The sequence below is a fragment of the Cygnus atratus genome, chromosome 9, assembly GCF_013377495.2.
Source record: "Cygnus atratus isolate AKBS03 ecotype Queensland, Australia chromosome 9, CAtr_DNAZoo_HiC_assembly, whole genome shotgun sequence".
NCBI classification, from domain to species: Eukaryota; Metazoa; Chordata; class Aves; order Anseriformes; family Anatidae; genus Cygnus; species Cygnus atratus.
In genome coordinates, this window is record NC_066370.1 from 26407227 (window position 1) to 26419675 (window position 12449).

Below are 12449 nucleotides of genomic sequence, written 5' to 3' on the forward strand. Positions count from 1 at the left end.
TTTAGCTTGTTTATTAAATAGAACAAAAGTCTGAAGCACTGGGGAGCAGGGGAAGGAAGAAGTTTGGGTCTCTTCCCTTGTCTTAGAAGTATTTAAGGAATGCTAAGCCTGTCTCGATTTGCTATAGGGTCTCCTGTGGCCCTCACAGACGTTACTTTTCCCACTGTTTCCTCAGTAGTTGTACAGACTTTCAGGACCAGAATTTTTCATCTAGAATACAAAACAGCAAAACCCCATTCTTTCCTGCAATAGTTAAGTCTGGTCTCATTCATTTATCATTGCAATAGTCCTCAGAATCACAAAGCCCATCTCCTTCCTCCCTCCTCACAAGGCTCGAGTGAGGCCAGCGGATGCCCAGGAGCAGCGGCTCAGCCCGGCAGCGGTGCTACTAGCACCTGCAACACTGCACCCCAAGGGACCCAGTGAAGCTGACCAGGAAGAGTCAGAAAGCAAGTCTGTCTGAAGGCTGTCACTCAGAAAGACAAGTAAGTCTGTCTCAGATTTGCAAAGCCCCTGGAAATGCAAGTGCAGGTTACCAGCTAAAAAGACCCATGATATGAAATACTTTAAGTTATTCAAAGTGAAGAATAAAATAAAGTAATACCAATAATGAATACTTGCATTTTAAAAAATCAGTACATATATCATCCGCCAGGAAGGCTGCCACATCCTCCAGAACAGACTGTTTCTGAAAAGACCATAACCTGTTAGCTGCTGCCACCACTGACACCTGAGACAGCAAACAACAGCTAATCCTTACATGGTCTTCGTGCTAATGACTAAACCAAGAAACCAAGATAACTGGCACCCCTGGCAAACTTCCCATTTAATTCAATTAACTCTAAGCAGGCCTGTGCTGATTGAACCGGTCAGCATAAGAACGAGCCAGAAGCCAGACCCCTGGCTTGTGACATTAACAAAAAAGGAGGATTTGAGTGATACGCTCTGGCACAGTTGCCAGCAGTCTACCCTGTTGCTCCTGAACTGCCCAGGATCCTCAACAAGCTTCTGCTCAGAAACTAGTATCTGGGGCAATTTGCCCCCAGCAAGTAAAAGATGAAAATTGGCATAGGTTTAAGCAGATTCTGATACTTCAGTGCACGAGGCCAGCACCAAACAAACCTTCCTGCACGAGGTGCTACACAAGGAACACACACGCACACACACACACACTTCTCCATTTGTCTCACCGTGGGCTGGGCAGAAATTTTCTGTTGGGAAGATTTGGTGATGAAAAATCATCTTATACAAAATGGTGTGGAAAAAAAAAAACAAACAGTTTTTCTGAAAATGCTCATCTTTTTGCTGAGAAAATGAAAGCAACTTATTTCATAATGTTTTTATTTATTCTGAAATACTGTTATGTGCTAGTTTGAGCAAATGACACGCTGCATCTCCTTACTAGCACATTGTGTTAGAGCTGCAGAGCTTCCAGGAAGATTATGTTTCCTCTAATGCAATGCAGATGTCTTGATCGCCAAGCTGCTCCATGTGCCCTGGAAGCTGCTGCCCTCTCCCTGGGGACACTGACACTTGCAGAGATTCAGGTTCCTGAAGTGCTGGCCAAAACACGCAGTTTAACAGGGAAAACACTTCAAATGGAAATTGACTTTGAAGACATTCAAGAAACAAACTGACCACTATTGATTCTGGGAACGCTGAAATGTTTCAATTAAATAAAAAGGCATTCCTGAGCCCTGTTTGGATTTTTACCCCCCCCCAATAAATAAATAAATAAATAAAATTAAAGGTTTTCATTGCTTTTGAGATAAAAACAAAAGCTATATAAATTTCTCATCAGACAGATACTCAGTTTCGTTCAGCTCTGATTTCATTTCAAGGTAATTTCTTTAGAGCACAACTACTAGAAAATTTAAACAATGTCTGTTATATGGTTACAGAAGAAAGGGGGTATAATGCCAAGTCTCTCCTTCCCAAGCCTCACTAAACATCTGACTCCACTAATACCATTAACTGCTTTTTTCAAACAACTGTGAAGAAGAGAAGGAAATCTGACACTGCACTGCTGGTATTTGTACAGATGCAGCTCTTTAGTGTATTTGGTTAGTAGTAGGAGAACTGGAAGAACTTGAGGCCAAGTCTGAGGAATGTGCAAATACAGAGACATTGGTGCAGACCTTTGCAAGCCCTCTAATGAAGCACTTAAGGCTATTCATATGGTGAGATGGCTCAACTGGTGGGACATTATTGACTGCAACCATTTGAGTGGAGGATGCCATGTGCTACACAAGGCCTTCTGTTACAATAGGCCTGTCTACACCAAAGTAAAGAAATTAGTGCAGTGCTGTCATTCCCCATCTGCAGTGCACTCTGGAAACCAGAGGCTGCCAGTGCCTCATGATGGCACTCAGGATGATCTGACCAGTTCAGGGTGATCCATCACCTTTCCCAGCGCTGTGGTCAGACTGATAGGCCTGTAGTTCCCCGGATTCCTTCCTTCCTGCCCTTCTTATAGATGGGTGTCACATTCCCAGTTAACCTTCCCATTTAGCCAGGACTGCTAAAAAACTACTGAAGGTGGCTTGGCGAGCACTTCCACCAGCTCCTTCAGTACCCTTGGGTGGATTGGATCCTGCATGGCCCCATAGACTTATGAGTATTCAAAAGATGTAAGAAGTTTCTTACAGTTTCCCATGGGATTATAGGGGTTTCATCTCACTTCCTGCCACCAGTTGATACAATTTTCAGGTCTGTGTGATAGAAAAAATACTCTCTGAATATTTTCCTTTTACTTTTGAACATTTTTCTACATTAAGTTTCAACAAGCTGCAATATATTTGCCTGCTCACATTATTTATTTAGTTAAGGTTTTGAAATAGAAAGAGATTTGTATAGATGTTTCCTCAGTGGCGCTTTTGAAGTGTTATGTCTGGGATAACTGCTAAAATCCCTAGCAGTATATACACTGCCAACATAAATAAAACATATATTTAAGGATGGGGGATTATCCATTCCATGACAGGGCTGTGCTGCATACCATAGTCTGCTGTTAGTTCTAGCAGCAATTTTGTTTGAAGTTCAGACCAGCACAAATAATGCTGATGGTCTTTTCTCCAAGAAAACAAAGCTTTCTGACCTTCAAAAGGAGCTGTAAGGACTCATGTGTGAACACTATCTTGGATGTATCTCAGAAAGAGCAAGAGCTAGCTTCAAAAAGTTTTCTTTGGGGAAAACCTTTTATGGTGTTCCTGTCATCTTCTGGCCTGTGTGAGTATCCTCCAAGAGGGCTGAGCATGTAACAGGAAGCTGAAACTGCTGCTAACAGTTACCGTGATGTTGTATTCCTTCCTACCTGCAAATTCACCAGAGAAAATAAAGCTCAGGTGCTCTATGTCAGCAGAACTTCAGTGCAACCAATCTTTGAAAGTTAGAAAACCTATACTCTCGGCCCAGCTCATTAACATTTAATATTATGTTTATATAAACCTTTAATTTTGTGGAAGTTTTTCCAATGGATGGAGGTGCCTGGCAGCGATGCTATGCACTCATCTCCCATGCGCTCCCATCTGCACGTTCATTGTCTTCCAGAAAAAAACACTGCCAACCGTGCTCTGAAAACCAGTCATCTCCAGGTGTCTTCTGCCCCACCAGGCACTGCTTGTAAGCTAGCTGATATCCATGGGGGATAACAGAGATGACAATAGAGACACGCAGAATTACCTGCAGGCAGGTGTGTCCTGCAAAGCGCAGTTCTGGTTGATGTTCCCCTTCTCAGCAATGAGAGAGGCCTCTTTGCCAGATGGTCTGGTCTGCTGGTGTGGCCACGACGGTGCTGCATTGCACAAAGAAGTTATGCACAAAAGGGCACCAGTGTGCTGCATAGGTCACATTGGGGCAACTGCAGGGCAATGAGGGCTGCAGTCAGACAGCACTGTAAAAATAAAGGAAAAAGCCAGGGCTTTAAAGCAATTCCAGATTCCATCTTGATACGTCTGTTGGGTGTCAGGCTATAGGAGCTAGACAATCCGCCTAGCATGTTGGTACTAGACTGGGTACTTGTCTGCCAGCATCTGAGAGACAAGCTGCCAGTAATCTGCAGAGCCCTCCTGCTGGCAACAGCCACGTCCTGTTCAGGTCAAGATTAAAGCCACTTCTCTAGCTGCATTACTCTTTTTCACAGGTGAGGGAAAGGATTCTGCAAAAGGCAAAGGCATTTGTTTGTGGAATTCAGTCTGATAATATTTATTATAAATAGCACAGGTGTCCTTTGAACATCACTGTGACAGGTCACACACGAGGAGTAGCAAGATCACCAGCTTGAGGGTGGTTGATGCATATATCAGACCACTACACTTCAACTGTGACTTAACTGGCCATGACTTTGGATGTCATAGCAGAAATCACAGCCTTCTACGGGAACAAGCATGAAAATGAAAAGAGATGGACTTTCAGCACTCTGACTTCCATTTCCTCTGTAAAATTCAGCAGAACTATTGAGAGAGATTGCTCAGCACCAGTGAAAGCCTACAGAAACACCTGATGAGGAACCCAAGCCTGCAGCAGCAACATGCCCAAGGAGGCTGAATGGCACTCACGTTGCTCTTGAAGTGCTCAAAGGACTGGGCAGCAGCACCCACCTGTAAATTACTTCATCTGCTTTCGCTCAGGACAGTTGTTGTGCATGAACTACCAAGCTGTCCCTTGCTCCACTGACTGCAAAACCAAGCAATTCAGCTAAACGTAGATGTCCATTAGTACTATTGTCAAGACTACTTCCTTCCCAAGAAGTTGGTTCTGCCTAGGTCCAGGCAAGTTTCCTGTTTTGTTGCCACCAACTTCTCATACGGGACCCCCAGCTACAGGTAAGAAAGCAGCAGGGACTTGACCTTGAGATGTAACTATGTGCTGTCATTTGATCATATATGCAGGTAAGTTTGGAAGTGATGATAAGTTTTTGCTGCTGCTGCTCCTAGCAAAATAGGGGGATGCTAATATTAACAACCAAGGAAGAGAAAACATCTCCTGCTAACCACCACATCAGGGTATCATAGTGCAAAACAAACCCAGCCTGGATGAGGGTATGTCTTGTAAATAAATCAGAAAATCTTTTAAGACATGCATCTAAATCTACCAAAAGGAATGGAAGCCTTTCAATTGACCTTTCTAGCGATGTCACATTTTAGGCAGAGAAAAATACTCCCTATTTAATTGTATATATTGTGAGGGTTGTTCTTTAAGATCCATAATGAAACCTGTAATTCCTAACATATTGCCATTACAGCTGCAAAGTCATAACAATGAAGAAGTAAGCAATTGCTCTGCTTCTATCATAGAAAAAATGCGTTAAAGACCTGCTGTGAAGTCTATGGCAGCATGCAGACTCTTGCAGGCTTTTAATGCAAGTACTGGGTGTATGCTCTTCTGTCTGTGGTGTGTTCATCTGTAATTTGTGGGAAAATGTTACAGTTCTATTTTTAGTTCACTGCTCTGCATAACACCAGGAGTTTCTGATCCATAAATACGTCTCCTTGGAAAAGCTGCAGGGTGCTCTGCCTCAGCTCACACCTGAATCCTCTGATCACTGATGGTGTTGTGCTTCCAAACCAATGCCTCCTCTGGTCTTTCCTCCGTATCTGAGTTGCTCTTGGTCTAGCCAGCAATTTTATTTGCATCTTCTGGTCCAGATATTGCCCTTGTGTCTTCACAAGAATCTCCCAGTTCTGCTGTGATCCCCATGGAAGGAAGGAGCACTTCACTGTGGCTGCGATGCAGAGCAGCCTGCACAGCCAGGGCAGTCAGGCTGGGCCCCCCAAATGCCAGTCCCGCTCCTGATACTACAAGCATCTGCATAATTCGTACGATCACCACACAGTTCATAGCAGACAGCCAGTTCTCTCTTCTCCCCTATCTTCCTACACTTGGTGCAGGCATGAAATGTTCCCAGGCTCCTGCAGTTGCACCCTGAGGTACACTAAGTCCATATGTTGCTGGTCCCTTTCACATGAATTTCAAAAGAGCCAAGAAATTCACTCCTTGGAGATACACTTCTTTGTGCCCAGTCCATCCAGCAGAATGAATAAACTTAGTCAAGATGGCCAGAAAAATATGTCATTGCTTAAGGTGACTTGATATTCAGAGATACCAAGTACATTTTCTGGGGGGTGAAGCAATAGATCCAACCCTACCAAAGTAGCATACCTAACCTTTCTTAAGTAAAAACTTTTTAAATACTTTTTTGCTTTAAATTTCTTAGTTTGCCAGGAATAGAAATGTCCATTTGTATTATACCATAGACATCAGTTCATTCCACCATTTTTTTTCAGCATTTAGGGTTATGATCAGAGGACTCAATGTATTCTGAAAATGGCCTGTGTGTATTAAGAGAAATCAGGTATCTGTTTATTAAAAGCGTACAGTTTATGGCTGTTCTTGGCTTCCCTCACATTCCTAATTCTGTTAGAGATGTCTACTCTGTCCCAGCATCCAGGGGGGAACACAACCTTTTGTCATTGCTGCTGACAAGGCAACCCAACAATGTGAGAGAAACGGGTGACTGGCTGTAATTCCTAGCGCTCAGCAGCCCCTTTACAGGCTGTGCAGGAATATCAATCCTCTGAGTCCTCTTCAACTCATTCCATCAGTGAGGAGAGCATTTTCAAGTGAACCAAGGCTATACTTAAAGCTGGTTGCAAAATACAGACCACTCTGATCAGGATTTATTTTAAATGCCAAACGTTGTTTGACTGGAGCTCCCAATTGGTGGGTGAGTTCCTGTTTTAAGGTAACAGCACTTTGGTCAGTGTCACAAATGACCACTGCTTGAAACGTCATCAAAATGACACTTCGTTAAGTGTCATCTGCATGATCATATAGATGAAGTTGTCTGGCATACCTCTCCAGGAAACTGAGGCATAACTAGTGTAAAGAACTGTGTCTTGTACAAAAGCTTAGACTTGCAGCTGGAAATGCCTTTTCCCAAACAGCAGCAATTGCAGCTTACATCACAATATTCTTGACAACTGAAGATCCGCGTTTCAAAAATGAACTGAGACTGAGCGTTATAATGCAAAGCTCAACAGTTGTATTCAAGGCTGTGACAGCCTCACTGGTCTCATCTCCCTTCCTGTCTCTTCATGTATATGAATTATCCTCCCACATAGCTCCTTTTGTATCAACAACATACACAACATCTTTCCAAAGGCAAAGTGGAAATCCCTGCAAGTATTTCTGGTGCTGCTTCCAGCCAGAAATAACAGTAATCTGATCCATGAGCAAATTCCATTTCTGTTACTGAATTCCTTTGTACAAATAGCTTTGAAAAGGTTTGGCAACAGCTAGGCACAAGCTAATTTTACTTATAAGGTGTGAATCAAGGAAGATTTGCAAGTTTCTGCATCACAGACAGGAAGTGTCTGTGGCCCCTCTTACCACTTCTGATTGTCAACAGAAAACATTTCAGTTCAGCAGTCTTAGAGGTAACTTTAAACACACTAAAAGCCCTGCAGATCCCACCTCCAGCCACCCTCATGGTCTCCAAAACCAAAACAGCATGGCCAAATCCAGAGTCTTGTCTTGAGACCTGGAAAGCTTCCAGCCTTCTTCAAAACCCCTGTCATTAACAGGCCGCATTATCCTGGGCAAAACTTAGTCTGCAGTTTACAGTTTAAAGAGTTGAGTAAATTATTAATTCAGGAGAATCCAGCAGACAGTTTGTGAGAGAAACGGTGACTGAGGAAAGGGCAAGCTCCTCTCCAGACTGCACAGTGCCTAAACCCCAGGAAAGCACAAGCACCAAGCTGCCAGCACTGCAGCAGCAGCAGCAAACTCCTGGAGGCTGCATACTGCCCAGCGGCCAACCCTGCTGCAGTGTGAACAGAGGCCCACAGCCAACTAGCAGCCTCCGTGCTTCTTCACTGCCAACAGCTCCCATCCAAGCCAAGGCTCCTCTGAGTACAGAAGCAGCTCTACCACACTGCTGCAGCCTCACAGCACCATTTCCTCCAGTTCCAAAGTTCTCACAGCTTCTGAGAGGTTGCTCATGGCCAGGTTTAGCCAGCAGCTCAGCTGTAGGGGTCACTGGCAAAACCAGAAACAATGGGAGTTTATTTCTATCTAAGCTAATTGGCTGGCTGGTCTGACTGCAATCCCGGAGAGCCAGGCGCTGCCACCCAGCATGGCCTGACAGCACCAAGCAAGGGTGCCACGGCTGCTGTGAGCACACACTCCTAGAATTTTCTCTCTTCATTCTCTCCTTACAACAGACATTATCTCCTCTGGACCTGATGGGACCAAGCCGAGGGCTGGCGGGCCTTGATGCGTCCTTGCAGTACCACCACTCATCCACTCTCCAGTCTCCAGCAGATCGTTTCACTGCCATGGCCCAGTTCATGGGTGAATGTTGCTGCACTTTCTACTTTCTTACAGCAGATCCTGAGGTTTGCAGATGGCAAACACGGCACAAAAATTGAACTGTATTGTTAACAGGAGTGAGAGGTCCTCCAACTCCTAGCTATCTGTGGGATCTGGCCATTGAATATAAAGATAGAGTCTCCCATAATAACAGCATCAGGCTTGCTTAATCTTGCTTAATTATTTTTGTACACTGCAGCTCTGCAACCTGACAGTTCATCCTCTGCACAGATTCAAGGTATATCACAGCCATTTGTCAAACCAAATTGTTTGACAGTCTGCGGATACATATATTTGCCATCTGCAATCTATTCCTTGGTTTCTGGCGCCTATTTTCAGTGCTTGCTTTCAAAAGCTTTCATATTTCCAAGGACTTCTTCATAACTTCCACCAGCAAAACATCACACAGTTTAATTGTTGACAGCTGTGTTGAGAAGTATTTTACATTTCTTCTGTTGTTCCTGTTGTTGCATGCACATGGGTTGCAACATTCAGGACCGTTTGGCTGTGTAACACGCACCAGGATGAGGAAAGCACATGATGACTTCAGAGAGGGTATTACTGCAGGTTTTGTTTCTTATGGTTTTAGAGATATTTGCAGCTATGTATGTTCAAACAAGGACAAGTAAAAGACATTTAAGTAAATGAGGGTGAAGCTCTGAAACTACCAAATAAATATTGACAGAGAAGTACAGGGCTAATTAGCGTAACAACTGTACATAATGTGCTCAGGCAGCTGTGTCCTTACACAAAGGAAAACCCAATGCTAGCAATTCATTCATCAGTCAGGAAAATTTGCAAAGTTGCATGTTCCTTGTCAGACTCTGAAGACCAGCAGGGTCCATCCTTGACACAGGCAGGCACCTGCTGCAGCACCCACCAGGCCAGCCTGTTGTTACAGGTACACCAAGCAGGGAGGCAGGACCTCCGCTTGCACCTACCTGCAACACACAGAGAGGAAAGGGTCAACAGCCATTGATACAGCTCAGAAGAGCTTGGCACAGGCAGTCCACATGACTCTGAGCTAAAGCCCCACCACACAGAGACCTGTGCTGTCCCTGATGCATCCTGTCTCTCTCAAAAGTCTCGCTCCAAAGTGGTCAGACGTGGATTCAGAAAAAAACTCCATATGTATAGCAAATGCCAGCATTCATAAAAGGTCAAGTGCCTTTGTTAGTCTTGGTACACTTGACACCCTATACCCAAACATTTTTCTTAGTATATATAGTTTAAATATATAAAAATAAAGTGACTCTCTCCTTTGGAGTCTGCATTTCAGTTTCATGGTAAAGAAGCACCCAGTCAAAAAAAAATAATCACTACTGAATACTTTTTTTTTTTTTTTTTTTTAAAAGGCAGAAAAGAGTGGTGCAGAAGATGTGGTGTCAGAACATATCTAGGAGGTGTGTGGTTGTAATACTATGAAAGATGGAAAATGCTGGGGACTAGACTGCTCTCTCTTCTGCCAGGCTGAACTCAAATCTGAAACATCTGTTCACAATACATGAGATGAGCTAAGTCAAGTAACATAAGCACAAGCTCTTCCTGATATCAGTGCAGAACAATTATCAGATAAGCCTTTTGTGGAATTCTAAGAATCTAGACACTTCTGCTGTTCCCTGCAAGCACAGAATAACAATGTTTTTACCACCTGATAATCACTTGCAAACAAAAACTAACACTTTCTATTTGTAAAATATATGGTCACAGTGTTATGAAGCCTGTTTTTTTTTTTCTAGAACTGAATTATATAATGCCCTTCAGGAACTATCCAGACTGGCCAATACTATCTATATATAACACATATCTCAGGCCAGCACAATTGGCACTTGAACAGTGGGGTCTTGGTTCAGCCTATTGCAAAGATAAAGGTCAGTGGAAAATACTAAGTTTTAGATATGCATTACCACTATTAAAAGCATAATCCAAAGGACCAAAGAGAGCGGAATGTTAGTTCAAAGTATTGAAAAGAATTTCCTTGCAGAATTCACACCCACACATTCACATACCTCGTTGCATCTCCAGGCTTGGTAAAGAGGGATCCCGTTCTGCGTAAGGCTAAATTTTTATTTAAATGTCTGTGTATATTTACACATGAAGTACCTCTCTGCTATCTAAAATCCAGTAAGCTCAGAAATAGCACCATAGTAAATGAAGCAAAGAGCCACAGAACTGTGCACTATCTAGATTTTTTCCCTGCTTCTGCAGCTCTAGAGCAAATGTTGCCTGCAGCCCTCCTAAAAATTTCCGGAGTCAAAAGGCTTTGGACTATGGACTTCTGCCAGGGACAGGGGCAATAAATCAGGGTCAGTTTCTGTTTCTGCTCCTGGTTCTATATGGTAGGGGACTGGATTTGAAGTGGAAGGTTCTAAAAACCATAGTAAGAAGGAAGAAAGGAAAAAAGAAAAAAAAGAAAAGGTACATGGTATTCAGCAGCTGTCCAATAGGCCAAAAAAAAAGTGCCATTCTAGTTATTTTTGCCTTCTCTTTGTACAACAGTAGATGGAGCTCTCCTTTCACCAGCTTCAGGAGTCCATTAATGCCTGCAGTATTGCAAATTCTAGCACTGTAATTATTCTGTCAGCACCTGCATGTGACATATCTGTGATGGTTACAAAGGAGGGATCTCTGGCTCTATGGCTGCCCGCATGACATCATTCAGCAGCACAAGATTCCCTGAAATTTCTAGATGACAAAAATGTTTGATCAACCACAGTATTGCCTTTCCTTTCAGTTAGGCATTGTGTAAAAATCTTCCTTTCTTTTGTTTGTTGTTACCAGGCTTACATAGAATTCAGTACAGCTTGGGAAACGAGATGAAAGCATGTTTTAGTTCTCTTGCAAAATAAGGAATGAGAAATTCTCATGCTGTATTTAGAGCGTATATAAAAATTGCATCAAAACTGGAGACTACATTATACAGATGGTTTACAGGAACTAATGTCAAGGGATCTGGGGCAAATTTCTCAACCCGTTTGCAGATCTAATGCCTAAAATCTGCATGTAAAAGCAGGATAGAGGAAGTGGAATGAGGAACACTGGCACTTACTTGCATCTTCACAAGCTGGGAAAAATTACAAGTGTACATGTTGAATTTTTCTCTTGACCCCAGTCTTCACATGCTACTGCAAGTGACTCTAATAAGGCTCCACCTGGACACGGAAGGCTTTCCTTATGTTGTACACTATGGGACCAGAACTACAGGCTGCAGTTGCCTCAGGATATCAGCCAGAGCTTCTGCAAAAACAGCTGATTTACCAGGTTTTGCTGACCTTAATATCAAGACCTTGGAAACTCAAACCCCTCCTGCAGGTACATCAGGGCAAAGAGAAATTGCAAAGGAAGTACATTTCTCACAAGGAGATCTCTGACAACCTAGAAGATTCCTTCCCCCAGAGCATTTTTCCTGACTCTGATGAATGAATTGCTAGCATTTGTTCCCAGTAACTGGGAAATGGGAACATGGATAACAACATCCCAAACTGAAACGCAAGCAGCTAGAGGAGCTCTTTTCACCTCCAGCTGTCAGGAGTGCACTTGGAAAAAGCAGCAGGAAAGGGCTTGGCCTAAGGGCTGAGCCTAGGATTGCCCTTCGCTTTCAGCTGAAGGATGCTATAATATCAGCAACATGATAAGAACTCATGAGCATTCAGAGGAGCTTGCATAAAGCCTTTCAAGTCTCCTTGATAAAGGAGAACAGGACATACCTGTTACTGCTTATGTTCCCCTTCTTGGGACAACCCTGCTGCTGGTTCAGGTTTTCGGAGAAAGTGTTTGATGGTTGAGCTTGCAGCAGCAGCACATGGTGGTTTTTCAAAACAGAAAAGTCAAAGATGTTTATCCTTATATATATATATATATATATATATATATATGCTTTACATATATGTATGAATGCTTGTCATTTGAGACTGGTTAAAAGCCAAAAGCCACTTTACATACCAGCTCAATTTTATATACACTTTGACAGTCATAATATTATTCATCCACCCTACAATCATTCTGAGAAAGTGTGCTGCTTAAAACTAAGCAAGAGCAGAAAAAGGCAAGGTGGATATGCAGCTCATGTAAGGATTTCA

General features: G+C 43.0%; 2 long non-coding RNA genes across 2 annotated transcripts in view; both read right to left on the reverse strand.

The window, feature by feature from the left end:
- LOC118257980 (uncharacterized) overlaps positions 1 to 12449 on the reverse strand; it is a 62919-nt gene that overhangs the window by 8595 nt on the left and 41875 nt on the right. The window lies entirely within an intron of this gene.
- Positions 1513 to 3881, reverse strand: LOC118257981 (uncharacterized). The gene is made up of 3 exons (XR_004781748.1): positions 3682 to 3881; positions 2647 to 2711; positions 1513 to 1559 (listed from the first exon to the last, which is right to left on the reverse strand). It is a non-coding gene; the product is annotated as an uncharacterized LOC118257981 (long non-coding RNA).